General features: G+C 40.0%; 1 protein-coding gene across 1 annotated transcript in view; it reads left to right on the top strand.

The window, feature by feature from the left end:
- The window catches only part of SPATA17 (spermatogenesis associated 17), a 226,374-nt gene extending 200,652 nt beyond the window's left edge, over positions 1–25,722 (top strand). Inside the window, exon 11 of the mRNA XM_053908969.1 lies at positions 25,529–25,722. The gene's annotated coding sequence lies outside the window, so the exon portion shown is untranslated. The remainder of the gene's footprint in view (positions 1–25,528) is intronic.
- The last annotated feature ends 1,289 nt before the right edge of the window (positions 25,723–27,011 follow it).

Genomic DNA, 27,011 nt, shown 5'->3' with positions numbered 1-27,011 from the left:
TAATAAAATCACAAAATTGTATGTGGAACTTGTCTAAGGTCATAGTGATGCCTAAACGCAGCAGAATTGCTGAACCAGTAGAGCTTAGTTGGTCCAAGTTCCAGTTCACGAGAAACCATTACATAAAGCATCAGAATAAAATTTTGTTGAAAAATGAGTGAGTGGGTGAATGAGTGAGTGAGTGAGTGAACCACTGGAGAATATAGTTTGGGTTGGTCTGTATGCCATGAATTAAATTCTAGTTAGCATCTGTCTTTAAGCATATCTAAAACCGTCTTTGAGCATATCTAAAACCATACTCATTACATCTTTTGTGTTACATCTCTAATGATGAGCTTTCTAACTCTTCTACAATAAATGACTCTTCTCTCATAAACCACTGCCAATGAAAGACTCTAAATGAGAGAAATGGCATTCATTTGGACTGAGAATATAAGTGATTATTTGTTGTGTCCTACAAAAAGCACACAATGCCAGAACTCTTATCTGTTCTCCCAGTTGATAATTCGAAACTTTTTCCTGTGAGTATGGAGTGAAATTCCTGCTTGGCCTGAGGCTTATGCTTGCCTTGCTCCTGTTGGAGCTCAATGTCCCCAGCAGGTTCCCTCGCATAGGTATTGCTAAGGGTATTGCTAAGTAGGTATATTCTTCCATGTCTGAACACTTAAACTCATTGATGAGGAAGTCACCGTGCTGCTGGTACTAGCAGATGTAGTCACTTATCAGTACAATGAGTTTAGTTTATAATTCTCAGCCTCATAGTTATGACTACAGAATACAGTTCGTTAGGACGCCATTGCATTTAGCAGTCCTTGCCACAAAGTGAGGCGTCTGTACGCTGAGGAATCCTCATATTAAGAAATGACAAAACTGTGCATACTGGTTGGAATAAATCACTGAAGCAAACAGAAGGGAAACACAGAGTGTGTGTTTAATGTTAAACTGAGAAGTTAATGTGCCCACCTTATAAGGGAGACTGTAAGACCATACAAATTGCAAGTGAAGCCCAAGCTCTTATTATAAAATCTAATAATGATTATTTGCTAGGCTTGCATTGTTCCACAGTTAACCTATTTTCCAGCTTGAAAGTAGTCTTTTCTACTTAATATATTTTAAGGCATTTATATTTAATTCTAAACTACAACTACCTAACAAAAATTAATTTTCACATCTCTCTTATGTGAAAATAATCCAGTTGAATGAAAGAAAGATAAAAAAATTGTGTTTAAAAAATGTAGTCCTTCATTCATACTTAACTATTATAAGCTAAGCACATCACTGACTGAGAGAAGGGAACACAAGCAAGATCATTTTGTTTTTTAGGTTTAACAATTTTTTTGTGTTAATGTTTATTTATTTTTGAGAGAGAGAGAGAGAGAGAGAGCGCACAAGGGACAGAGAGAAAGAGGGAGACACAGAATCTGAAGCAGGCTCCAGGCTCTAAGTCATCAGCGCAGAGCCTGATGCGGGGCTCTAACTCACAAACTGCGAGATCATGACCTGAGCAGAACTCGGACACTTAACCCACCGAACCACCCAGGTGCCCCACAAGATCATTTTGTGATTTTTAGAGTGTAAGTAGTTTACTCATTTTTCCAAAACCTTGGTATTTACTCATTCTCTGTTCAACAAGGATTCAATAAGAACCTTTTTTACTTTTAAGTGTTATTGTATTATAAGTAATATGAGTACAAAAATTTTTTAGTATATTTTAGTAAAACTTTAGTAAATTGCTACCCTCAAAGAGTTCAGTTCAGTTGACATGAAGAATCTGGAGTGTAATTAAAAATGAAAAAAAGGTTATTTAATATAAGAATTTTTTTTTTATTTGCTGTATGCCTAAAATGAGAAATAATAGGATTAAAATGGAATGGGGATAGTTGGGAAAAATTTCTTGGAGGAGACAAGAGTTAAGACATATAGTAGCGAGGACTTTGGGTGATTATGATGTGACAATGTGGGTTCATCAATTGTAACAAATGTGCCACACTGTTGGGGGATGTTAATAATGGGGGGGTGGGGAGGCTGTGCATGTGTGTCAGCAAGGGTTATATGGGAAATTTACGTACCTTCCTCTTAATTTGCTGTGAACCCAAAACTACTGTTTAAAACAAGGATTTTATTTTTTTTTTAATGGCAATACCAAAATGGTGAGTAATTGTAACTTTCATCCGGTAAACTGGTAGGTATATAATTTTATGTAATATCTTTGTTAAACTGTTCGTATATAGCCATTAGAACTTCACATATGCATATTCTGTGACCTAGCAGTTCCTCTCCTAGATATATATCTAAAAGAAATCCAAACAAATATGTACAAAATATTCACAACAGCAGTCTTTCTAATAGCCCTAAAGCAGAAACAACCCAAATGCCCATCTGCTGATGAGTGGATAAACAAATGTGGTATATCCATACAATGGAATACTATTAGGCAACGAAGAAGAATAGTGTATTGATACATGCTACAACATGGATGAACCCCCAAAACACTGTGCTTAGTGAAATAAGCCTGTCACAGAAGACCACATATTGTGTAGTTCTATTTATATGAAAGGTCCAGATTGGGCAAGGTAGATTAGTTGTTACCTTCTGGTGGGAAGGGGGGTAGAGAGCAGCTGCTAATGTCTGTGAATTTCTTTGTGGAGTGATGGACTGTTCTAAAGTTAGATTATGGTGATGGATGAACAGCTCTGTAAATATACCTAAACCATTAACTTGTACGTTTTAAATGGTTGAATTTTATGATATGTTAATGATTGCCCAAAGAAACTTTTAAAAATCACAATGAGATACTAGTACGTACTCATTGTAATAGCTAAAATTTTAAAAGAATGGCAATCACAAGATATAGCACTACTGTAACTTTCACCCAATAAGCTGGTAGAAACATAAATTGTTACAATATGTTGGAAGAAACTTTTTGACTGTAGACACAAAAACTTAACACATAAATCAAAGTGTGGTGGGGCTCCTGGGTGGCTCAGTTGGTTGAGCGTCCGACTTCGGCTCAGGTCACGATCTCACGGTCCATGAGTTCGAGCCCCGCATTGGGCTCTGTGCTGACAGCGCGGAGCCTGGAGCCTGCTTCGGATTCTGTGTCTCCCTCTCTCTCTGCCCCTCCCCCATTCATGCTCTGTCTCTCTCTGTCTCAAAAATAAATAAATGTTAAAAAAAAATTTTAAATCAAAGTGTGGTTTATAGAATACAACAATGAAAATTATCTCCTCCTCCTCCTTCTCCTCTCAATAACATAGAGAGCCTCATAAATATAATCCATTATAAAGCCATCCGATACACAACATACATTCAAATACATTAGTCTATTCATTTAAAATGAAAAAATAGACATAATCTCTGATGTCTGGGATTGAGGCCATAGCAGCTGAAGGGAACGCAAGGGACCTTCTGTGAGTGTAGGTGCTGGTAATGTCCTGCTTCTTGTTTTAGGTTATAGATACACTTATGTTGTATTTGTGAGAATTCAGTGAGCTGTATTTGTTATGAATTGTGCACCTTCCTGCATATACTTCAATTTTAGTAAGGGTGTAGGGGACGGAGGGCAAACAGAACCCAAACCCGGCAAAGCACCCATTCTCTCTGCAGAGGCAGCCACTCCTCAGCTCCACCTGGTTTTGCCTACGAGAAGGCAGGCTTAGTGACTTCAAACTATCTACTTTGAGAGAAGCTGGAAATATTTACATGAAATCCTCCATTTTTAGGTGTTGGCAAAGATTTCAATTATAAAAATATCGTGAGAACCACGCAAAGCACCACGAGAGCTGGACTTTTCCGTCCCTTGGTAGTTTTGGCAGCTGGAATGGCTCATTCGGGTGGTTCTGTCACTTCTACGTACGTGATCCTGGAGACATCTCTTAACCTCCCCAAGCCTCAGCTATCTCATCTGTAACACTTAGGATAACAATGCTTCCCCCTCAGGATTAGTAAGAGGATTGACTCATGTGAAACCTCACTGAAGACTATGCCTCTGATTCAGCAGGCTGTCAGTAAGTGACCATTGTTATTATTTTTATTGCCAGACTGTTCTCGGGATAACTGAAGAGAAAAAAGGGTGACAGTTTGAACGAAGACATACAGCCACAGCTTTCCACACCGATAGTTTCTTGTCATCCCTATCTTCCTTCTCTCCCACTAACTGCCTTCCTATCTTAAATCTCCTCTTGCTATAGCCCTCCTAAAGCCCATCGTAGCCACGCCCCCTGTTTAGAATGAAAATGGAAATAAGGTAGCTGGAAGATCAATTTCTATTTACCCATGTTGAGTCTCCGAACTCATTTTTTCCCCATAGAAATACGATGATCTGTGGTAGTTTATTTCTAAAATGTTATGCTTATTCTAGGAAAAGTAGGCTATGATTCAGATAGGCTTTTCTGGACTGTCTGGACACTTAACCACGGTAAATAATATAACATTATTTTCAGAGATAAATGCATTTACAATTTCAATCTGCCTAAAAAAAGAAAATTTGATGCATACCTGTCTCTTGACACAAAACTTCTCGTACTACAATATTAAGACTCTTAAATTTCATACGTAAACAAAATGGTAAGGGTAATTTTTATGACGTAAAATCCCATAGATCATTAAATTCTTATTTTAGCTTTTATAGGTCACATTTTACAAACATGAGTAACAAATAAGAACATTTTACATTTTAAAATCCCTCATCCTATATTTTTTATAACATTCTACTGCAGAAATAAGGAAAATAAAAGACAAGCCTTGGCAGAAAGATACAAACCTTAAGGGTAAATCAGAAAGTGAGTGACAACCACATGTATAATCAAGAATTTGCTCTACTAAATTTTGCTCGTCTACAATTGATTTTAGGCATTCAGAAAGCATTTGGATGTACTTCTCCATCTGGCCCTTTTCCCCAATATTTACATTGAAAATCATTAAATTCAATAATTAAACATTATTTGCATGGTGTGGTTCATAATTATTCTAATTAATATTTCCAAAGTCATGTGAGGTCAGGATTTATTACAACCCACATTCAGATGAAAAAAGTAAGACAAGGGGCAAAATTGGGATTGGGCTCCAGTCTAGTATGACTTTCAGCTCAGGCGATTAGTTGTTGCCTTAGAATGATGCCCCGGGAGTGGTTGTTAACAGGCCTCCAAAGTCCATACCTTTGTCTCCTTGGCAGGAAATAATAGCATTCTGGAAACCCATAGTATATCAATTTACTCCTTCCTTTTAGTGAATATTTCCATTCTTTGGCTCAGATCAAGGTGGTGAGGCTGATCTCTCCTGCTGCACCTTATAAAGGTGCGGGAAAGTCAGCCCATTTCCTTGTGCCCTTGTTAATAAGAAAGAAACTTTTATTATTATTATTATAGTGAATTATTTCATCCCTGTAAGGAAAAGCCAAAGAAATATAGGAAGAAAGGGAACATGAAATCTCACTTTGCGATACAGAAAACAATTATTTCAAAGAGTGTGTCGTGTGTATAAGTAAATGTGTGCATAATAAAAATGTAGAGTGTAATTCAAAATTTTGAAGTATCTCAGCAAAAATAGAAATTCTGTGCTCCCACATCTTTACTACCCTCCCCTCTCAAGCCGCTGGCTTATTATACCAAAATAACCCGCCCCCCTTTAAAGAAAAATAAGTGGAAATAAAGAGCAACCCTGCATCAAGAAGAGAAAAAAGTGAGAATAACATATTGGGAACAGAAACTGCAGTCTAACTAGTGCCTCCCCACCTTCATTACCATCCTTCCAAATAAATCTCCCTGCTCCTCTTGAGCTGGCAAATAAAAAAATCAAGCCACAAGATATATGTGTGTGCTTCTTCTGATGAGCATCACCATCCATCTATAGTACGTCCCACATGCCAGTTTGAAGATGGGCTAGCGGGAGAATTAAAGACTTCAGAAAGTCCACAGCATAATCAAGAAGGCTTTTTTCTTCTGACTACACAGCTTTCATCTCTGTCTTGTGTGATTTTCTCCCCATCTCCTTCACTCTGTGGCAAAGATGCTGAGGGCTGATGGGACAATAACGGATCATATACCTAACCTTCTAGGGCAACCAATTGGTTTCCAATATGGGCACAAATGCCTTTGATAAGTTTCATTTTGGCAAGGACTGTTCGTTCAGGTGTATCCACACTCACACATTAGAATCCTGAATTCTGAAGTTTTAAAAGGCGATGTCCAATTTCAAATGATTTTTTTTTTTATTTCAAGTACAAAATCGCTTTTAAAGTACGTGGCGAGATACAAACATTGCTTCAGATTTCAGTGAAAGCACTAAACATTTTATCTGAAATAGTTGGATGTTTACCTTTGTTTTTATATCACTGCAAGTAACCCTCCTCTAAAACATAATGTTTTTCATTGTTTGAGGCTTGATGGCATATGGTTAGATGCCTAGGAAGTCATTTATTCTAATTTCCCACCCTGGCTGGGATCCTTCCTACGATATCCACACCCCTGCTTAAGCACTTCTCGGTCTTGGGTATGGCTCTCCCTCTCAAGAGTACAGGTTCCATTTTGGACTTTTCTAATTATTTAAAAATTCTTTGTTACATGGAGTTTGTGATTTCACTGACTCGTACTAATTTGGTGCATTAGAAAAAGTTGATCCTGTTTTTCATATAGCTGTCCTTCAAGCATTTGAGGAAAATCCTACATCTCACCTGAGATTCCTTTTCTCTGTGTTATAGACCCTTAAGTTCCAGAACTTTGTCCCCTAGGTGTTTCTACTACAACCTCTCCATGGTAGATGATGCTATTCACAATCCTCATTTCCGCTGACCTGAGCCCAAGATCCTTTTCCATGTAGCTCTCCAGGCAGCCACTATTCCATTTGAATTGGAATGCAAGTTGAAACCAATTTACTATCCTTGGTATTTTGGTTTCAATATGATAAATTTCAGTGAAGATGGAAATTGGAGATGGATTAAAGCTCTTTAATAATTTGAACATGCTGTAGTTTGGGTACTGGTCCAAGGTTGATGTCAGTATTTCCTCTACTTCAAATTGAATTAAGGAATTATATAGGATGTCAACGGTGCCCTTGATAATGCAGCTTCCATTAAAACGAACTGGTTCTTAGCAGATCATTGGGGTCAAAATACCCATATTTGGCAAGATCCTCAGTGCTAAATTATTAAAAGACCAAGGCAATAAAAGTGAACGACTGAGTGATATCTGTAAACATTATGTCAGAACTTTGGTTTGGCTTAGTTTAAGAAATGATTAATTACCTTTTATCCATTGTTATTCAAGTTCATAAATTTCAAAGCTGTGTCAGACACCTAGAATCTAGAATATCCTTGTTTGATAGCAATGTATACCTTAAGTCCATGGCAGGTTCCATTTAGGAGTGCTATTTAATACCTTATAAAATACTTATAGAAGATTTTTAGAGGAAAATATTGCTCAGAAACTTAATCTCCTTTTATGCTACTCATCATCTTCTGCCAAGAGAACTGGAGAATGTTCTATCTTTGTTGCATGAGATCATGCATATCTACTGCCAAACTTCAGAGAGGCCACCCAGAGTCCATATTTCTCCATCTGTCAGCACCAGGAAACCACTGAAATTTGTGGATGAATAATCATTAATACAATTCTGTGGCTCTTTCCCTGGGTTCAGGTTTTTTTGAAGAAGTTAGGTGTACAAATATAGTGACTATCTGAGATAAGTATTATATTCATTCGGTTTTATTACTTCTTTAACAGTGAAATTGCCTTCAAACAGTAACAGAACACTTAGTACCTCCCCACTTGACCTACAAATCCTATATATACTGGTGGCACAGACTAAATACGTATCAAATATCTCTGCTTGTGGCTGGAGTTCAGTGTTTACCCAAATGCCTTTACTTAAAAAAATGGAAAAACTGGGGTGCCTGGGTGGCTCAGTCGGTTGAGCGTCCAACTTCGGCTCAGGTCACGATCTCATGGTTCATGGGTTTAAGCCCCGCGTCGGGCTCTGTGCTGACAGCTCGGAGCCTGGAGCCTGCTTCGGATTCTGTGTCTCCTTCTCTCTGCCCTCCCCCACTCATGCTCTGTCTTTCTCTGTCTCAAAAATAAATAAACGTTATTTTTTTTTAAATGGAAACACTATTACTTAACTGTATCCTTTGGTGAAAATATCTTTAAAATGAACTCCAGGGAGATGCTTGGATGGTGGTGACATAGGTAAGAGCCTCGATGAAGAATCCTGTTGACTTGGAGAATGTTGATACCGTGTAAATCTTAGAAAAGGGCCTGGTTTAGGAGGGAGGATGATTCAGTCTGAGATATATTTACTTTGAAATGACTGTATGATATTTAAGTGAAAATGTCGTAAGCATGTGAAATGATGAGGTTGTGCTTCTCAGAGAAGTCAGAACTGAAAATATAAATCGAGGCATCAATCAGGATATAGGTTATTTCTGAATCAATGACAGGCTATTAGTTCACTAACGTGGTTAAAAGTGAACAGAAAGTATAGGAGAAGAGAATGAAAAGGAAAAAGAAGTGGGGTAATAGTAGAAATTGTTTTAACTGTCACAGAAGCCTGTGGGCAAGAGAGCTCAGAGAGGCAATGGTCCCGAGCTTCTAATGCTGCCTACAAAGATGATATCGAATGGTTAGAGAGAAAACGCTCATTGGAACTGATTTTCCTTATCACTGATTCTTTCCATTGCTCCGTTTCATGCAAAACCCAAACCATTCTCACTGACTTTTGTAATGTGCTGCTTGCTCTTCATGGTCACAATTCGACCAGGTCACCATCACCAGGACGTGAACTTAGAACTGCTTTTATTGAATGAATGTGATGGATTTCATCATCTCTATATCTTCGTGGCATCTTTCAGCTACTTAATAAAGACGAATTTCTGGTTACCGAATGAAGTCTGTTCCCGTGTAACCCTCACTTGACTATATATAAGTAAAGTTTAGGATTTGAGGGTCATTGATACACTACCATGGTCAACTGAGCTAACCTAGCGTAGACATTTGACTCAAGTTGCATTGTAAGTTGCCTGATTGATTCAACACTAATAGGTAAACAGGTCATTTCATTTGGAGAAATATGGAGGCAGAAAACTATAGTTCCTTTTAACAATTGATCACTGCCAAAGAGGGAGGAAAAAAGACCAGTGTGTGGAGGTGATTTCTTCCAAGTAACTAGCTGAATAATGTAAACCTTGTGCTCATTGGTTTTAATGTTGATCCATCTTATTAAAATTATGTTCAGGAATGAAACAAAGGCCCAACAAACTCCTCACTTTTCTCTTCTCCATTTTGGCTCTTCAGTCTTGCAATTGACTTCCTGCTCATCATGCAGAGATCAACTAAATTCTCAGAAACAGATGGTGTTCCCTTTACCACTAACTTATCCTTCTGTAGTTCGGCAGTTGGCAAGGCCAGATGGATTAACATCCTGGAATTAAACTTTTCACCAAATTCTTATAAGTAAGCAGACGTTTTATTAATATGGACTTCTGGACATGGAACAATACCCAGAGATGATTGATTAGAAAATCTAATTAAAGGCAACAATGTGGAAGAACTGAAGCAGTGAGTTCATTCCGAAAATAAGCAACATATTTATATCCCATACTCTTTGAATAATAAAATTGAAACAAGAATATATTTTACAGTGGCTGGCCAAAAAAACCATTGCCTGCCCATGACTTGCCTTTATCCTCAGACATCTAAAACTGGCTACAGATAAATCCAACAAAAATAACATATAACATATAGGTCTCAGGAGTATTTTTGGCGGGGGGAGAGAGAGTTGGGATACCACTCAAATTCTTCACTTCCCTCAACTTCACTGATATTCCATCATCCAAAACTCGTTAAAAAAAAAACCCACTAATAATGTGCCTAGTATTATAAGAACCTGCCTAGTTTAGTAAAGTGCTTCCCTTATATGAATTCGAAAGGAAATACATTGTCCCTATACATAAAACCGTAAAACCAACACAGAGCAGAATAGAAATATCTAAAGCTACAGGCTAGCTCCATCTTGGTCACTCGAGTCACACTTTAAATACTGTTTTATCAGAGAGAGCTTCCCTGATCACTAACATAACATCACTAACGTAACATAACATCTCTAGTCACTATTACTTCAGCCCTGCTTTATTTTCTTCATAGCCCTCGTTGCTACCCGGTATGCATTTGTTCACTGAATGTCTCCCTTCCCTCCCCTTTTCTCTCCCCTGGAAGGTGTGCTTTCTAAGAACCGGGATTTGTCTATATTGTCACTAATGGAATCTCAGCACCTCAAACAATACCTGACACGTAGTAGGCACTCGTAAATATTTGTTGCATAAATAAATGAATGAGTAAATGAATACAGAAGAGGTGGGTGATTTCTAGTCCAGGAAGTCTGCCCTATAATTAAGTTTAGGTATTGATGTATCTGAAGGAAGATCAGTCATAGAATAGGTTAGTTAGAACATTGAGGCACAGAGGCAAAACTTGTGGTGCCCATCTAGGAATTATCAGGAGGAGAGGACACCTGGTCATCACATCACTAGCACTCTTGCTATGAATGAAGGAAACAGGCTTTGCTCTTGCCCTTAGACCTCTCTTCTTCAACGTTCTCCTCCCTCTCTGCTTCCCTCATTCCCTTCCTCAGAGGAAACATCAGAATATCCTAGGTACTAGAGCCTAATCCCCTGGGTTCAGTCTAGACTCTGACACTGAGAAAGTGATGTGGGGCAAGTTAATCTCTCTCCACTTCACTTTCCACAAATACAAAATAAAGATGATAATAGTCCCTAAGTACGCTTTGAATGGTGGATGAAGAAATCCATGTAAATCGCTCAGAATAGTGTCCATGACTGTGTGCTGTAGCACATATCAAGTACTCAGTGAATGTTAACTATTATTGTTACTTTGTCTTTTGTTGATTCCTCTTCTGAGATATAGTAGGAACTCAAATATTTGATTTACTTTAATTGAACCTCTTGTTTCCAAGGCCTGCCACCTTTTGCTTTCATGAATTTTCAATTTTTCTTGCCCTTGTATAAATGTATTCTATACTGATGTTTCTTCTTTTCTGTTCCAGGATGTGCCCTCTGATATTATTAGTCAGAATTTTGTTAACAATCCTAACCTACTACATCCAGGCCCTTAATTATTTTTAATTCAATTGTATCTCTCCACCATTGTTTTATGAACTTCGGTTCATGCAGGAGGCAACTCTAAATCATTAACTTTGTCTAATTCTTTCCTGTCTGAGATGTGTGTGACAGGCAGAATTTTAGGATAGCCACCCAAATTTACTACTCCCCTGGCGTCCACACCTTACATAACTCCCAGGAGTGTGAACTGGGCAGTTTTAGTAATGCTATATGGTACAGTATGGACATTCTGCTGGTCGGCCTGACCTAATCACATGCACCTTTTGAAACAGCTTTCTCTGGCTGAGAAAGAGCTAAATCAGATTAGGGGCATGAGAAGAATTTGATGCACTGCCACTGGCTTGAAGATGGAGGCAATCATGTGGCAAGGAATGTGGGTGGCCTCTAGGAACTGAGAAAGACCCAAGAGTTAGAGCCAGCGAGGCCAGTGGGGCCCCAGCCCTACAACTGCAAGGAACTAAGTCCTGCCAACAATAAGAATGAGCTGGGAAGCAGATTCTTCCCCAGAGACTCAGGAAGAAAAAGCCCAGGCAACACCTAATTTCAGCCTTGTGATTCCCTAAGAGAACCCAGAAATACTGGACCAGACTTCTACCTACAGAACCTCAAGCTAATAAGTAGGTGTTGTTTTAAGCCCGTAGATTTGTGGTCATTTGTTACACAGCAATAGGAGGCTAATACCCTGTGTTTCCCTTGAGGTATGCTAAGTCTTGTATGGATTATTACAGATGCAACCAAATCATGGTTGTATACCAGCAATACTCTCAGCCTAAGCTAGCATCGATCCAGATTATTGAGAGAGAGGAGACGAGCTATTCCACTGAACTCTCCAACAGTAAAGAAATTGACTTCAAATTCATTCTCACACCTTTACATGCAATATACCTAAATTTCAACTTATTTATGGGATTTTAAATGTTTAAATATGTAATAATCTATAATTTCTTAAATAGCATGATTATAACATAACCATGTGAAAGGAATACTTTATTTAGAGTAGTAAATTATGGACTATGTCCAAAAGCTGACACGATTTCTCCTCATAAATCACTAAAAAGAGCTTTAGATAGTTAAAAGAATATCTGATCGAACAAACTATTCACATAACAGTTTGTAAAGTATTAATATATAAACCCATTTAAGATTTCAAATTAACCCGAGGCCTAGAAGAGGTCATCTATTTCTCCCTTTTTGGGCTGTAAGTACATTTCAACCTGTTTTGTAAGTGTCTAAGGCATGGGGTCTTATAAACCCATGAATGGGATGCTTTGGGAGATGCGACCATATTACTCCTGCTTCTCCATATCTTTATTACTGATGTCAAGGAAATGTGACAATTTTTCAGATGTCGGATCTCTCTGTCATATTTAGCCTTGGAGAGGTTGAATTTAGACACCTTTATTTTATCCTGTATTTGCTCAGAAAAGCCCAGGACAGTATCCCCACAGAGACAGAAGATGGAAAAGGACAATGGAAAGTTCTAGTGAGATGAGAATGATTAAAAGGAGAAAGGGGGGAAGGAAATGAGATCACTTTCTCTGAGCTCTATATGCTCTCTGATATGATGCTCTCCAAAGAGGCTTGTACAGTGAAGTCATTCTGGCTTTGCTGTTATGTTTAGTGAAAGCCATGAATCTGAAGGAGCTCTCTGAATAGAGCTCTGTAGTAATACGTCAATAAACCGGACCTATTATTGAGAGTAGCATTTTTAACAGTAGGTTTGGAAAGGGAAAATAAATTACAGATTACATGCTGCTTTGTTTTACAGGAAAGAAAGAAGCAATTATACAAGCCCTAATCCCACTGATATAAATTACTCCGTAATGACTCATAGAAACCAGAATACCCAGCTCATATCAGCCAGGGTCCAATCAAGGTACAAAACCACACAGTAATTTGAACAGGAGAAGTTTAATATAAAGAATTAGTAATTCTAACATAAGGTCGGAGTGCCAAGGGTTTGTCTAGTAAGAAGTGTACAGAACTCTAAAGAACCTAGGAGTAGCAGAGAGAAGGAGCAGCCACCAGCTCTGGTGCTGATACAGAGCGTCCGAGGAAGAGCTTCTGTGTGCGAGGCCTGGCGGAGGGCATGGCTCTAGCTCACCGAGCGGCAGAGAGATGGTTGTGGTGCTGCCCCGGCAGAATTTGCTATGAATCTACGCTTTCTGGTTCTGGGAAAAGCTCTTCGCGGGAGGCGTCTCTCTGGAGCCACCCTGCTGCACAGCTGCCCAGGGGGTGCCCCTGGGGGAAGCGGCTGGCCGAGGGTGCCACTGCCGGCCGCAGTGCGCTGCAAGAGTCGTGCCCCCGAGAAGCTGCCTTGCAGAAGCTGGGCCCTCGGAAAGCGGCCCGCCCTGCGGAAGATGGGCCCCCGAGAAGCCGCCCGTCCTGCAGGAGAAGCTGCCCGTCCTGCAATGACCAGATGCTGGAGACGCAGCCTACGCTATGGGAGCCAGGCCCTGAAGGAGTCGCATGTGCGGAGGAAGCCTGGAGCCTCGTGCAGGAGAAGCTGCACAACTGCCTGCAGAAGCCTGCCAGTGGAGCCTCTAGAATGAGGAAGGAAGGCTGTTCATCCTGATGTCTCTCTAGTGCCCTCTACCGACAGCTCCTGCCATCATGTCCGCCGACAAAGGGAAAAATGTTTGAAGGACCCAGATCCATAGTCCCAGATCAGGCAATGAAGGTGGGATTGGAGCTGAGGGGCAATGAATTGATAACATCCTTCAATGTAACCCCTGTGCTCGGCATAGTGGGGTTTTATTTGTTTACTTGTTTCTCAATATGTATTTTTGAGAGAGAGAGCAGGTGAGAGGCAAAGAGAGGTGGGGGGTTGGGGGGGAGAGGATCAGAAGCAGGCTCTACACTGACAGCTGAAAACCCAACGCAGGGCTGGAACCCAGGAACCACAAGATCATAACCTGACCGGAAGTCAGACGCTCAACCGACTGAGCCACCCAGGCTCCCTGGCATAATGTTTTTTATCTGTGAAGGAATTCTCCCTGATACTTGTACTAGACTGCTTGGGAATTTCTGTCTCTACCATCAGCTCTGATCATTTGAGAATGTTTACATTTTTTTATGGTCAATAAATAACACTGTTGTATTTATAACATGCCGGTAAACCCACCCAACTTTTCACATTCCTGTCTCCTAACACAGATCTACTTCTCCTCCATGCCCTCGTTGAAATTGTCCCTGAGTGAGCCTGTGTCTTTACCATTCTGAGCTTTCTTCTCCTCGCTAAATATAGCCAGCCCTTCTGGTGCTACACAAAGTAGGACAGACAGTATGATATTGTTCTTGTCCTGATTGATTTGCTGGAGGGATCGTGAGCCTTAGAAATGAGGCTCTGCTGTCTTTAACTTTCTTTGCCTACAAGGGTGACTATGGACTGAGATAGTTTTACGCAGAGTTTCAGTGGAGCTGAGGACTTTTCAGATATTTTTACTTTGGAAGATACAAATCATGGTTTTTAAAAACGATCACATTTATTGTATTCTGGAAAATACAGTGTGTGAAAATATATTTCATTAATGAAAATGTTTTGCACACATAGGTGTTTGTTATCTTCCTTGTTAAATCCCTGGAGACCTTTATTTCATTCATTTAATAGTTTATCCCCTGTGTTTAGTCCACAGAGACTTTGGAGGACATTTGATTATAACTTGAACTTGATGGCACTTCTCTATGCCACCAGACATTCATCCATTCATCAGTTACTCATTCACACATAGTTTAATTTATTATACAAATGGATATTGAGCATACAGTTTTCCTTGAGTAGTTGTGGGGAGAAAGGTGGTTGTGGACATGCATGACAGGTTATCCCATCTGTACAGCACTTAAAATCAGCCAGTACAACTGTTACAATACAGAGGAAACTATGACAGATTTTTTAAGAGAGTCACAACGGCAAACCAAAGAAGAGACTTGCAAATTATTAATTAAAACTGGTATTTCAGGATCAAAGTCATGTGAGAATATGAAGATCACAGTAGACTCGGAAACTCCTTAAACAAGAAAGCTCCTTATGGTTGCCGTTGCTTTCCAAGCTCCTGGTCATGGTAGACTCCCTTTATTTATTTCATGGTTGCCTTCAGGGACAAATGCATTAATGAGTAACTAGTTAGCTCTGTGCGATTGTAAAAATGAGTGAGAAGAGTTGGTTCTAATTCTGCCACTAAATAACTGTGAACTTAGGAAAGTCACTTGTGTTCAGGGATCCCCAGGACCACGCCTGGGTTCAGTGATTTACAAGAAGGACAGAATTCAGCAAATCTGTTATACTCGTGGTTGCCATTATTACAGCAAAAAGATGCAGATTGAAGTTAGCCACAGTAAGGGAGCATAGGTCAGGGTCCAGGAGACAGCAGGGGCAATCTTCCTGATATTGCCTCCCAGGGCACTCAGCACCTCTTTTCCCCAGAAACAATATGTGACAACACTCATGGAGTATTCTCAACCAGGAAAGCTCATCTATGTTTTGGTGTCCAAGGTCTTTACAGGGGTAAATCTCACGGACATGGCTGACCGCTTTTGTGGCTGAAGTTAGTCTCCAGCCCCTTCAGTGGTCAACGTGATAACACATAGGCCAAATGCCCCATCATAAATCACACTGTTAGCATAGATTCTCTCATGACTCAAAGTCCCCAGATACACAAGGACAGCATCAGGGAAGATATTCCGAGGACTTACAGGTTACTTCTCAGGAGTTTGGCGAGGCCCCAAACTTTCCTTGAGATGTGCAGAGTGTGGACAAAAGCTGAGTTAATCCTTTGCTGTTCATCATTTGATCTCTGTGCCTAATTATCTTCACCTATAAACTAAGGTGAAGGCGAGATGAGCAAAGATAATTCCTAGCTCTAAAATGCCACACTAATTTAAATTTCTAGTTAAGCAACACAGAAGTAGAGTAAGCTTTAAAGACCACTCTAATTCAACAAACAGTATAAAAAGCACGAGCATACAAAACAATGGCAATTTTTGTGTATTTCTTACAACTAAGCAGTAGTTCTCTTTATCTTTGCATTCAGCTTGTAAAGACAAGTGGTGTTCTTCAAGCCTCTCTCCCTTCTGGCCTTTCCACCCTGCCTAGAACCCCCACCCAAATCTCTGGAAAAGAAGTGCCTCTCTAGAGACTCTGAAGATTAGTTCAGGCTAATTGCTGGTGGATAAGTAGCGTTTAGCAGCTGTTTAATTTTTTTTTTTTTTTTCAAGGGAGATGGGCTTATTGTGCAGCAAGAAGAATTTAAGTTCAATTTAAGGACAATTTGCTAACAGAGAACATGAAAAACTAAAATAGTTATCAAGTTTTATGGAGTCTCCTTGCCTAGGAAAAAGAAAAAAAAAACAGAAAGTGTGTTCCTTTATTTTTCTGGATAGTTTTAGTTTGGATCTGAACTCACAAAGATGCTCTTTTTTTGTGGTAATACTCCTAAATTTCTGAGTTTAGGAGAATTACAGAACCAAAACATTACACAACCAAAATAAACTCAGCAGATTAGGCTGTGAAAGCAGACGAGAATGTTTTAGTAGACAGAACTTATTTATGGCACATTTCAGTTAAGTTTCAAGTTGAAGGTGGATTAATTTTGGAGTGCTGTACTGAGGTTATTTGGGATGGGAAATGCTAGGACATAGTTATGTTCTGAGCTGACATTCTAGCTTTCTGAAGCAGTAGGCTTCTGCTCCCAGGGAGCCAAACTGAATTTGAAATCCATGACTGCCATGTCTTTAGAGAAAGATTTTCTACTCAAAGAGCAAGGCAGTGAGTACATAGTTGAGCAGCTAAATTTGACTCAGCATTGGCCGATTCACATCTACTACGTGCCATCTGCTTCCAGCCAATGGGTACTTCCTTCGTTGGTTTTTTAGAGTGGCATCTTTACAAATGGTATAGGAGGCCATCATAGGAAATCATTACTCCTGGAGTAGACTAGGACAGTGTATCATTAAACATCACCATGGAAAGTGAGATGCGATGGCCAGCTCATGTAATTCTAGAACAATCCCATTAAGTTAAGAGCTCATTTATTACACAAATGAAAGAAAATGACACAGAATCTAACCAGGGAAGAATTGCCCTTAGTCTAAGTAAAAGTAGCATTAAACTCACTAAAACTAAAGTTCAGGACACAATCAAATCAGTACAGATCATCAAAGGTGCATGGAGTAAGAAACGGTAAAAGTATCTCAATATGAGCTAGTTGAAGATTTTGAGAAGTCGACAACTGCTACAGACTGAATGTGTCCCCCCCGCAATTCATATGTTGACATGAATTCCCCAATGTGGTGGTATTTGGAGGTGGGGACCTTTGGGGGATTGATACCTTTATAAAAGGGATCTCAGAGCGCCCCTTCCTTCCTTCAGCCAAGTGAGAACACTGCAAGGAGACGGCTGCCTGTGAACCAGGAAGAGGGCCTTCGCCAGACATTGAATTTGCCAGTGCCTTGATCTTCCACTACCCAGCCTCTAGAACAAAGAGAAAGAAACATTCGTTGTTTCAACCACCCAGTTTATGGTATTTTTGTCATAGCAGCCCAAAGGACTAAGAGAGCACCCCTCCTAAGTAGTTGAATGAAATAAATACAGTGGTTTGACGATCAGAAAAGTTTCCCAGGTTGCCTTTAACTCTGTGCATCTGTATTGTACCTGGAAGGCTTTTGGAGATGCAAAATCAGGCCCTGGTGTACACCTATAGGACAGAATCTGCATTTTCACGAGGTCCCTGGGTGGCTCAGGTCCATTCACATTTGAGAAGCACTGCTTGCAAATCTGGCCAGCTACCTGTATTTGCACATGGAGTTTTATGAGTCAAGCTTTTACAGTTATGTATTGTCTATAGCTGCCTTTGCAGGACAATGGCAGAGATGAGTACTTGTGATGGAGACTGTATCTTCCACAAAGCCTAAACTATTTACTCTCTGGCCCTTTACAGAAAAGACTGATTTGTTTCCTAGATTTGTTGAGATAAGGGAACTGCCCTTTATTATCTATAATCACATAGGCTTTGCATACCTTTTTGCTTTCAATTTTCATAATCATTTTTTGCAGATAAAGGTAAACGATTTTTTTCAAGGTGCCATACCTAATTAGTGGTGGAGCCAGACCTCAGACCCAGGTCTATCTGACTCCAAGGACCACGATCTTTTCACTATGCACTATGACTTGCCTGCTAGGAATTTGGGACTCTCAATGCTTTGCTTATCTAGGGGTTAATTTGCCTCAGAAATTTGCCTCAGAAAAGGGGTTAATGTTGCCCAGACTCGTACATGACAGAATTGTTGCAAAAAGCCAGTTTCCTAAAAGTTATACTGAGAAATACCCCTGCCATGCAGGTGAGTAGATGGTGAGTATACTTGAGAAACCACATCAAGGACAGAAGCACACTTGGAGAGTTTCTGGAATCTGAGCTCAGTTGGTCTCTGCAGAGACAGATTTCTCTGGGCCTCTGCAGGGTTCAGGACTCCACTTTTCCAGTTTCTACTGGAGATTAGAGCCTGTTTCATCCCTAAAATTTCCCCATTTTCAAATTACAGCGACTTATTTTAATGTCAACTTTGTGTTTAAGGGAAGGTCCCCAATTGTTGTGAGAAGAGTCATACTTATTCATCATACTAACAATAGGTTAGTCTATCATAGTCTCTGCCTTCCAGAAACTAACAATGCAATCAGTTGGAAATAAGAATGAGGGTTGAAACTAAGCTAGTTCTTTTAGGGCACCTGGGTCGCTCAGTCGGTTAAGCATTCGACTTCAGCTCAGGTCATGATCTCCCAGTTGGTGGGTTCAAGCCCCACGTTGGGCTCTGTGCTGACAGCTCAGAGCCTGGAGCCTACTTCACATTCTGTGTCTCCCTTTCTCTCTCTGCCCCTCCCCCCTCATGCTCTGTCTTTATCTCAAAAATAAATAAACATTTTTTCTAAAAAAATTAAGAGCTAGCTCTTTTAAAAACTAAACAAAAATTTGAAGAGAAGGATTTAATCAGTAATCAAAAAACTCCCAAAGAAACAAAAATCCAGGACCAGATGGCTCCACTGATGAATTCTACCAAATATTCAAAGAAGACTTAATACCTGTCCTCAAACTCTTCCAAAAAATTGGAGAAGAGGGAACACTACCAAGCTTACTTTACAAGACCAGGATTACCTTAATAGTAAAACCAGACGAGGACACCACCAGATAAAGAAGGAGAAGGAGAAAAAGGAGAAGGAAGGAGGGAAGGAAAAAAGAAAGAGAAAGGGAGAGAGGAAATTATAAGTCAATATCTCTGATAAACATAGCTTCAAAAATCCTCAAAAAAAGATAAGGAAGCCAAATTCAACAATATATTAAAAGAATCATACATACACCATGATCAAGTAGGATTTACTCCCAGGATGCAAGGATCATTCCCATGCGCAAATCAATCAATATAATATACCACATGAACAAAATGAAAGATAAAAACTATGTGATCATATGGATAAATGCATCTTAAATGCAGAACAAGCATTTGACAAAATGCAGCAATGTTGACATAAACTTGGGCTCATAACTTCTTCCAGACATCAACCGTTTTGAGCAGCCAGATGGTACCCTGATCTTAAGGTTGGGGAAAAAAAATGATGGGCTTTGATGTCTAGGTACCTTGTTACCTGAGAGTCTGTAGAGGACTTTGCGGAAGATTTCACTGTGAAGAAAGGATCTGGATAGGAAAAAAAACAAACAAAAAAGTCTGTTCTTCCTGACATGAGCAGTACCAGAAGGTCTCTTGCTCTAAATCTTGAGCAACTGATACAAAGGAAAGTCAAATTCTCATGTTTATCATTGGAGACATTTACTAAAGAGTCATTTAGTACAATAGTTTGTAGAGTGTGAACTAAATAGATATATACTCTGTCTTTGAAAAGTTGTTCCAGGAAAGATCATTTATTTATTACATTCAAGGAGTATTTATTGAGTGTCTCCTATGCCGGGCACTGTTCTACCAGCTGGGGATATAGTACAGATGAAGGTAAACCCAGATTTCTGATCTCACAGAGCTTACATTTTGGTGGGAGAGAGAACGTAAAGAATGAGTAAACTGTACAGGGTGTGAGAGGGTGCTAAAGAGTAAGAGGTACAGGGGAAAGGCTGGACTTTGACATAGTGTGGACAGGAAAGATCTGCCTGAGAACTTGGATGACGAGAGCCTACCATCTAAGGCCTCCCTGTAGAGATGACTGGTTCAAGAACGGCACTGAGCTTATCTGGCCCACGAATGTGACAACAGAGAAAGTAAGAACAGCCAGGAATGGAGGGCGGCACATCAGACATTAGCAGTGTGTGTTAGCGTCGGCAAGGGTGTTAGCCAAAGGAGCAAGTGTCGGGCAGGCACTTCATTTCGATGGTGTCATAGAGGAAGTGAGGTTGGAGGAGATCCTCGAAGAAGAGAAGGCTAATGTAATCTGACCACACTGACGAGTTTCTCTGGAATAATAATTGTCTCAGGACAAACAAAATGCTCTTTCCATGGAATATATTAGTTGAAAACTTTCAAAAGGCAGCAACTTGGGTGCAGACTCACCAGATCACCCTTTCCCAGTGCCCATTCTCGCCACCACTCTTCCCTCCATGCAGTCCACTCGAGGGCCTTGGGGAGACCAAGCAGAACCTCTCCTAGGCCAGTCCCAGGCTCCCCGGTGACGGAGGTCAGAAGTAAGGGCCAAACACCAGAGCAGCTAAGCCAGAGGATAATAAAAAATGCAAACAACTCGTTATGTCAGTTTCCTCTCAATTTTCATCCTGCCAAGCCGAAAGGGGCCACGAAGATTTCCCCTCTTTTACAACAAAATATGATCTCCATTATAAGCTGGTGCTAGCTAGGTGCCACTCCTGTTTCCTACTGCTGTGAGGCACATATGGCTGTGTGGCCAGGACCCCACAAATCATCCAGTAAGTTCATTTTTATTAGTAGCTTCTGCTTAATTAAGGGATGCACCATGCTCCATCAATCAGCTTCTGTGCATTCGAATCATCCCCAGTCACTCCACTACTAATAGACGTAGTTCTGCTCTAGGAAAAAGAAAAGATCTGGGGCATACTGGCTCCAAAAGCCAGGGGGGTAGCATCTGACAGCTGGACCACTGCTGTAGCAATTCCTTGAAACGTGAGTCTGTGACTATAGAGGCAGGCAGAGGGTGATGCTTTGAGTGTCTTTGCCCTTCAAAGATCGGAATTTTAACTCATTGGACCAGATGCCTGTTAGATATACAGTGCGTTAGCATATTTGTATTAGTTCCTCAATTGTGTAGAATAGAGCGAACTATAGTTTTCATTATTTAGAAAATGTTTTTTAATGCAAGATAGTTGGAATCCCCTGAGGCAAAGAAGATGGACAAGAATGAGCATGATCTACAGTTTTAACACTCTTGCCCCTATGTAGATGCCTTATTCAAGATAAGGCTCTAAGTCAAAACTATTTTATAGCACCCTTTGTCTGGATTGGTTTCCAGAAACTTGCCAAGTACATCCATCCTCATTGCTCATGGATTCTGTATTTGTGAACTCACCTACCTGCTAAAGTGTATTTGCAACCCCCAAATCAATACTCTGGGTCCTCTCACTCTTATGTGTGGACATGCTCGGAGTGGGGGAAAATGGGGGTTGCTCAACACTCCCCTTGCCAGCCGAGGTAGAGCGAGGTGAAGCTCTTGCTCGGTTCAGCTCCCATGCAGAGTTGACAGGTGGACAGAGCTGACTGAAGGGGGTGGTTCAGTGCAAGGAGGTCTGGCTCTGGGGCCAGGTGGCCCAAGGGGGGGGCGTTGAATTGCATCTCTGGTACTTATCAGCGGGGCACCTCCATCAAATCACTTAACACTTCAAGACTTGCTTTCCTCTTTTGAAAAATAAAATAGAATCTATCAGAATGAGTTGTTTTTAGGATTTAAGGGTATAAGTTAGGTGCGGTATGTATGTATATGTACATATATCCCCTAGGAGCTTCAGTATTCGCTCATTCAGTGTTCGTGATGATGTTATGGAACACAACTACCATATACGGTGAAAATTGGCTGGAATATCTTCCCCACTGGCGAAAGAGATATACAAAAGTTTTTTTTGTAATTTACACAAAAAGAATTGCCTCTCGGTCTTTTGACTAAGATCTTGTGTAACTTACATAAAAAGAAGCCATCTTAGTAGGGAAATACTTATTAATTTTGTAAGAAAACAATACAATTTAAAAATTGGCCAAAAAATATACGAACAGACACTGCCCCAAAGAAGATACAATGATGGCAAGTGAAAATAATAAACCTGACAAGTGAAAAGATGCTTAACCTCATTTGCCATTAGATAAATGCAAATTAAAACCACAATGAGATACTACTGTGTACCTCTTAGAAGTTTTAGAACCGTGAAAAGTGACAATACCAAATGCTGACAAGAGTGGAGATCAACAGGAACTCTGGTCCATTACTACTGGGAATGCAAAATGGTACAGTCAGGCTGGAGGTCTGTTGGGCAGTTTCTTATATAAACATATACTTAACATATGACCCAATGACCCATTCCCAAGTGAATTGAATTTATTTCTGAGTAAGTATATTTTGTCAAGTGAGTGGAAAACATGTTTACACAAAAACTTGCACGTGAATGCTTACTGTAGTTTTAGTTATAGTCACCAAAATCTGAAAATAACCAAGATATCTTTCAACAAGTGAATGGATGGCATGTCCATATATTGGAATACTACTCAGCAATAAAAAAGATGAGTTGACTGATCCGTGCAACAACATGGAAGAATCTTAGATATATTTTGCTAAGTAAAAGAAGACAGGAAAAAAAAAAGAATGAAAGAAGGCAAAACCCAAATGCTACAAAGTGTGTAATTATTTATATTTTTATGACATTATGGAAAAGGGAAAATCGTAGGGATGGGAACAGATCAGTGGTTGGTTGTTGGAGAGTAGGGGAAGAAGAGAGATTATATATAAAGCAGCCACACAGGGGAATATTAGGGTGATAGAACTCTTATTTAGTCTTTTATACTGTGTTGGTGGATACGTGAGTCTTATGAGTTTGTTAAAACCCACGGAACTGTATGTAACAAAGAGCAAGTTAAAATAAAATGAATCAAAATGTTGGAGATCTTAAGATGGGATGAAGATTGTACCTAATTTTATTATAAGTGTATAATAAAAGGGTTGGGGGGAAAAGGTGTCAATATAATTAACTTTAGAAAAATAGTATTTAACTGGACATTGTAAGGCTAAAGAAAAGAAAACTATGAATAAACAAGGTACTCTGGTTGGTAATTTTTTTTTTCTCATAGGGGTATGCATTATCAATTCTGGAATGAATCTACATGTATACTCGAGCTGAAAAAATAAGCAAACAAATCAGAGATCATGGGAGCCAGCTTTCTTCATGTTAGAGAAACGAGTTACAAATAAGCAGGCATAAGTGGACCAAGGTTAGAATTATGCCTGTTCACTGGCTTGGAGTTGGAAATACAAGTATGATTTACATTAACATATATGCAAATAGATAAATACAGAAATAGAGAGGTGTGTTTATACATGGATCGTTCTAGCCCTGTATCTTGAAACAGCCTAGAAGCAGCAAAACTTTGTGAGCCATGAGCACTCCCAGTATCCAGATCTTGTTTTTAAACATCATTTTCAAACAATAGGAACCAGGTATCCTTGGAGAAATAGCTGATTCTAGGCTTTAGCCGAAGAAACACAGGATAGTTCTAGAGCATCTTGTAGAATTGTAGTGTTGTAGTGACACAAGTAAGGGAGTGCTGGGAAAAAAAGGGGCAAGGGGGAGACTATGCCAAAAAGAATATAGGAACCAACCTGAAACAATCCCTAAGGTGCCAAAGCTAGTATGATTGGAGGAACAAAGTAATGATGATAGTATTGGACTGTAACCCAAAGAATAATACATATATATGAGTGTATGCTGATATAAATATGTAAATGGGAAAGAACAAACCGATCTTTGTTATAGAAGAATCTGGAATAATATAGGTTGATATTGCTGCTCCAGGAAACGAAGCTTAACTCCCCACACCTGTGTTGGCTGGACTTAGTGACTCGCTTCCTTTTTTTTTTTTTTTAATTATTTTTTTTAATGTTTATTTATTTTGAAGGAGAGAGAGACAGCATGAGCAGGGTAGGGGCAGAGAGAGAGGGAGACAGAGAATCCAAAGTGAGCTCCAGGCTCTGAGCTGTCAGCACAGAGCCTGACACAGGGCTCGAATTCACAAGCCGTAAGATCACGACCTGAGCCAAAGTCTGACACTTAACCAACTGAGCCACCCAGGTGCCCGCTTCCCTTTTTTTAAAATTTACTTATTCATTTTGAGAGAGACAGAGATAGCACGAGTGGCAGAGGGGCAGAGAGAGAGGGGGGGAGAGAGAGTCCCAAGCAGGATCTGCACTGTCAGCATGGAGCCCAATGCAGGACTCGAACCCACGAAGCTGTGAGATGTTGATCTGAGCTGAAACCAAGAGTCAGATTCTTAACCTACTGAGTCACCCAGGCAGCCCAGTGACTCACTTCTAGAGAACAGAATATGGAAAGAAAAAAATAGTAACTGGAACCTGGCAGATACAACCGTAACCAAATAACCACTATTAACATCACTTGTAATAAATTAGAACTAATGTCATGTACTCCTGGAGATGATGTGTACTTTACCGCTCTGTTTTTTTTTTCCCAAAAAACTTGTAAGCCCATTATGAAGTAACATCGAAGGGCACTGTGTAAAGCTTCTGAGCCTCCTGACGTGTCAAGGGTGTGAGAAAGAAAAAAAGACTAAAAAACTATCACAGATGACAGGAGACAACAGAGACACGACACGTTAATGCAGTGTGGCTTCTTGAGTTGGATCTTCGCATACAAAAAGGACATTAGTGGAAAAACTGAAATCCAAATGGTCTGTACCTTAGTGGTGTTATATCAGTGTTAATTCCTTCGTTTTGGCAAGTGATGTGCAATCATGTAAAGATGTTACATTAGAGAAAGCTGTGTGATGCGGGAACTTTCTGCACTATCTTGGTGACTATTGGCTAAATCTAAAATGTGTTCCAAAATGAAGAGTTAAAACTAATAAGTACATGGGGTGCCTGGGTGGCTCAGTCAGTTGGGCGGCTGACTTCAGCTCAGGTCATGATCTCACGGTCTGTGGGTTTAAGCCCCGTGTCAGGCTCTGTGCTGACATCTCAGAGCCTGGAGCCTGCGTCGGATTCTGGGTCTCCTTCTCTCTCTTCTCCTCCCCACCTTATGTTCTCTGTGTCTATCAGAAATAAATAAACATTAAAAAAATGTTTTAAAGAAAATTATTCCTTTTAAAAAACTAATAAATACATATGTAATTGCATAAATAAACAAATTATATAAAATGTTATTACAAACAACTCATTTTTTCTAGGGCACCTGGTTGACTCAGTCGGTTAGGCATCTGACTTCAGCTCAGGTCATGATCTCATGTTCGGTGAGTTCAAGCCCTGCATCGGGCACTGTGCTGACAGCTTGGAGCTTGGATCCTGCTTCGGATTCTGCCTCCCTCTGTTTCTGCCCCTCCCCTGCTCACGCTCTGTCTCTCTGGCTCTTAAAAATAAATAAACATAAACAATTTTTTAAATAAATAAACAAATAAATAATTCATTTTTTCAAACACAACAGAGAAATGGTATTGTAATGCCGGGGGGGGGGGGGTGGTTAGGAGAGAGAGGAAATCATCAACAGTGTTCCCCCAAATCTACAAATTCTGTTGAGTGTCCACTTACTTCTTCTCCACTTTAGAGTTTATAGAGGAAGGAGAGGAGGAAATGTAAAGGAAGATGAGGGATAGAGGAGAACAGGAAGAAATGACAAACGAGAACGTAAATGTAATTAAAAACTTTCAGAACTGTACAAGCCACAGGTAATTCTTTGCAATCGCTCAAGTGTCACTATGGCTCAGAAAAATAGAAATAATGAAGGCCAGCAAAACCAAGCGTGGTTCAGAAGCTGTCTGGAAACTCACACCGGAACTCCAAATTCAGCAATCCTGCTTTGACTCTTTCTGACCTGCCTCCCGTGTTCTGCTTATTCACAGAGTGATTACTGTGCTCATCTCCTGGAGTAGGAGATCCTTTAGGTCCAAATGGCTGTTTTTCATTGCTTTTGTTTTGCTACTATTTAATTACAAACCATAATGTTTAGATCTCTTCAGGGCAGAACAATTCAGTGAGAATACCATTTGTAGAAACAGCAAAAAAGTGTGATGGAAAACCTGCAAAACATGACAAAGTCACGTCTGGGGTTAAATTTTGGCTTGGATACATTTGGCACAGGCTCCAATGACAACATGGCCACTCAAGTCTGATCTTCATCCATCCTGAGTGGCGCTAAGCCCTCTTCAAGGAGTAGCTGCACTGAAAGGCTGTTAGGAAAACTGTTTTGTGGGGTCCAACACGCAGTTCACTTGAGAGGAAAATCACGTTTTCTTTCGGTCCTGGAGCAGTGACAAGGGGCACATTAACCCCTGCATTCTTTCAATAATGAGAAAAGTAAACCTAAGTAATACTTTCCAATGAATGAGGCGATATCGTCAAAACTACACAGGTCAACATTTCTCCCTGATGCTTTTTCACATTTTTTTTACCCCCTCCACACTTTATTACTATGATAGTTATTAAAGGTCTCGTGCACTATGTGGGAAGTGTGAAAAATGGCATTCAAACACCGAGCATGTATTTTTACAATGTAAATAAAAGCGTGCTATGTTATTTTATGTACATTGTTATATACATTCATTATTACAATAAATATACAAAGGCAGTTTAATGCCAGCAGGGCGTAATCTCAGGCCATTTGCCCTCATTTATCCTTTGAGAGATTTTCTCCCTCAGGGACTGTGTTAAGGAGTT

The sequence above is a fragment of the Panthera pardus genome, unplaced genomic scaffold (assembly GCF_024362965.1).
Source record: "Panthera pardus isolate Hobbes unplaced genomic scaffold, ASM2436296v1 HiC_scaffold_21, whole genome shotgun sequence".
NCBI lineage: Eukaryota > Metazoa > Chordata > Mammalia > Carnivora > Felidae > Panthera > Panthera pardus.
This window is presented reverse-complemented; position numbering and strand designations above follow the sequence as displayed.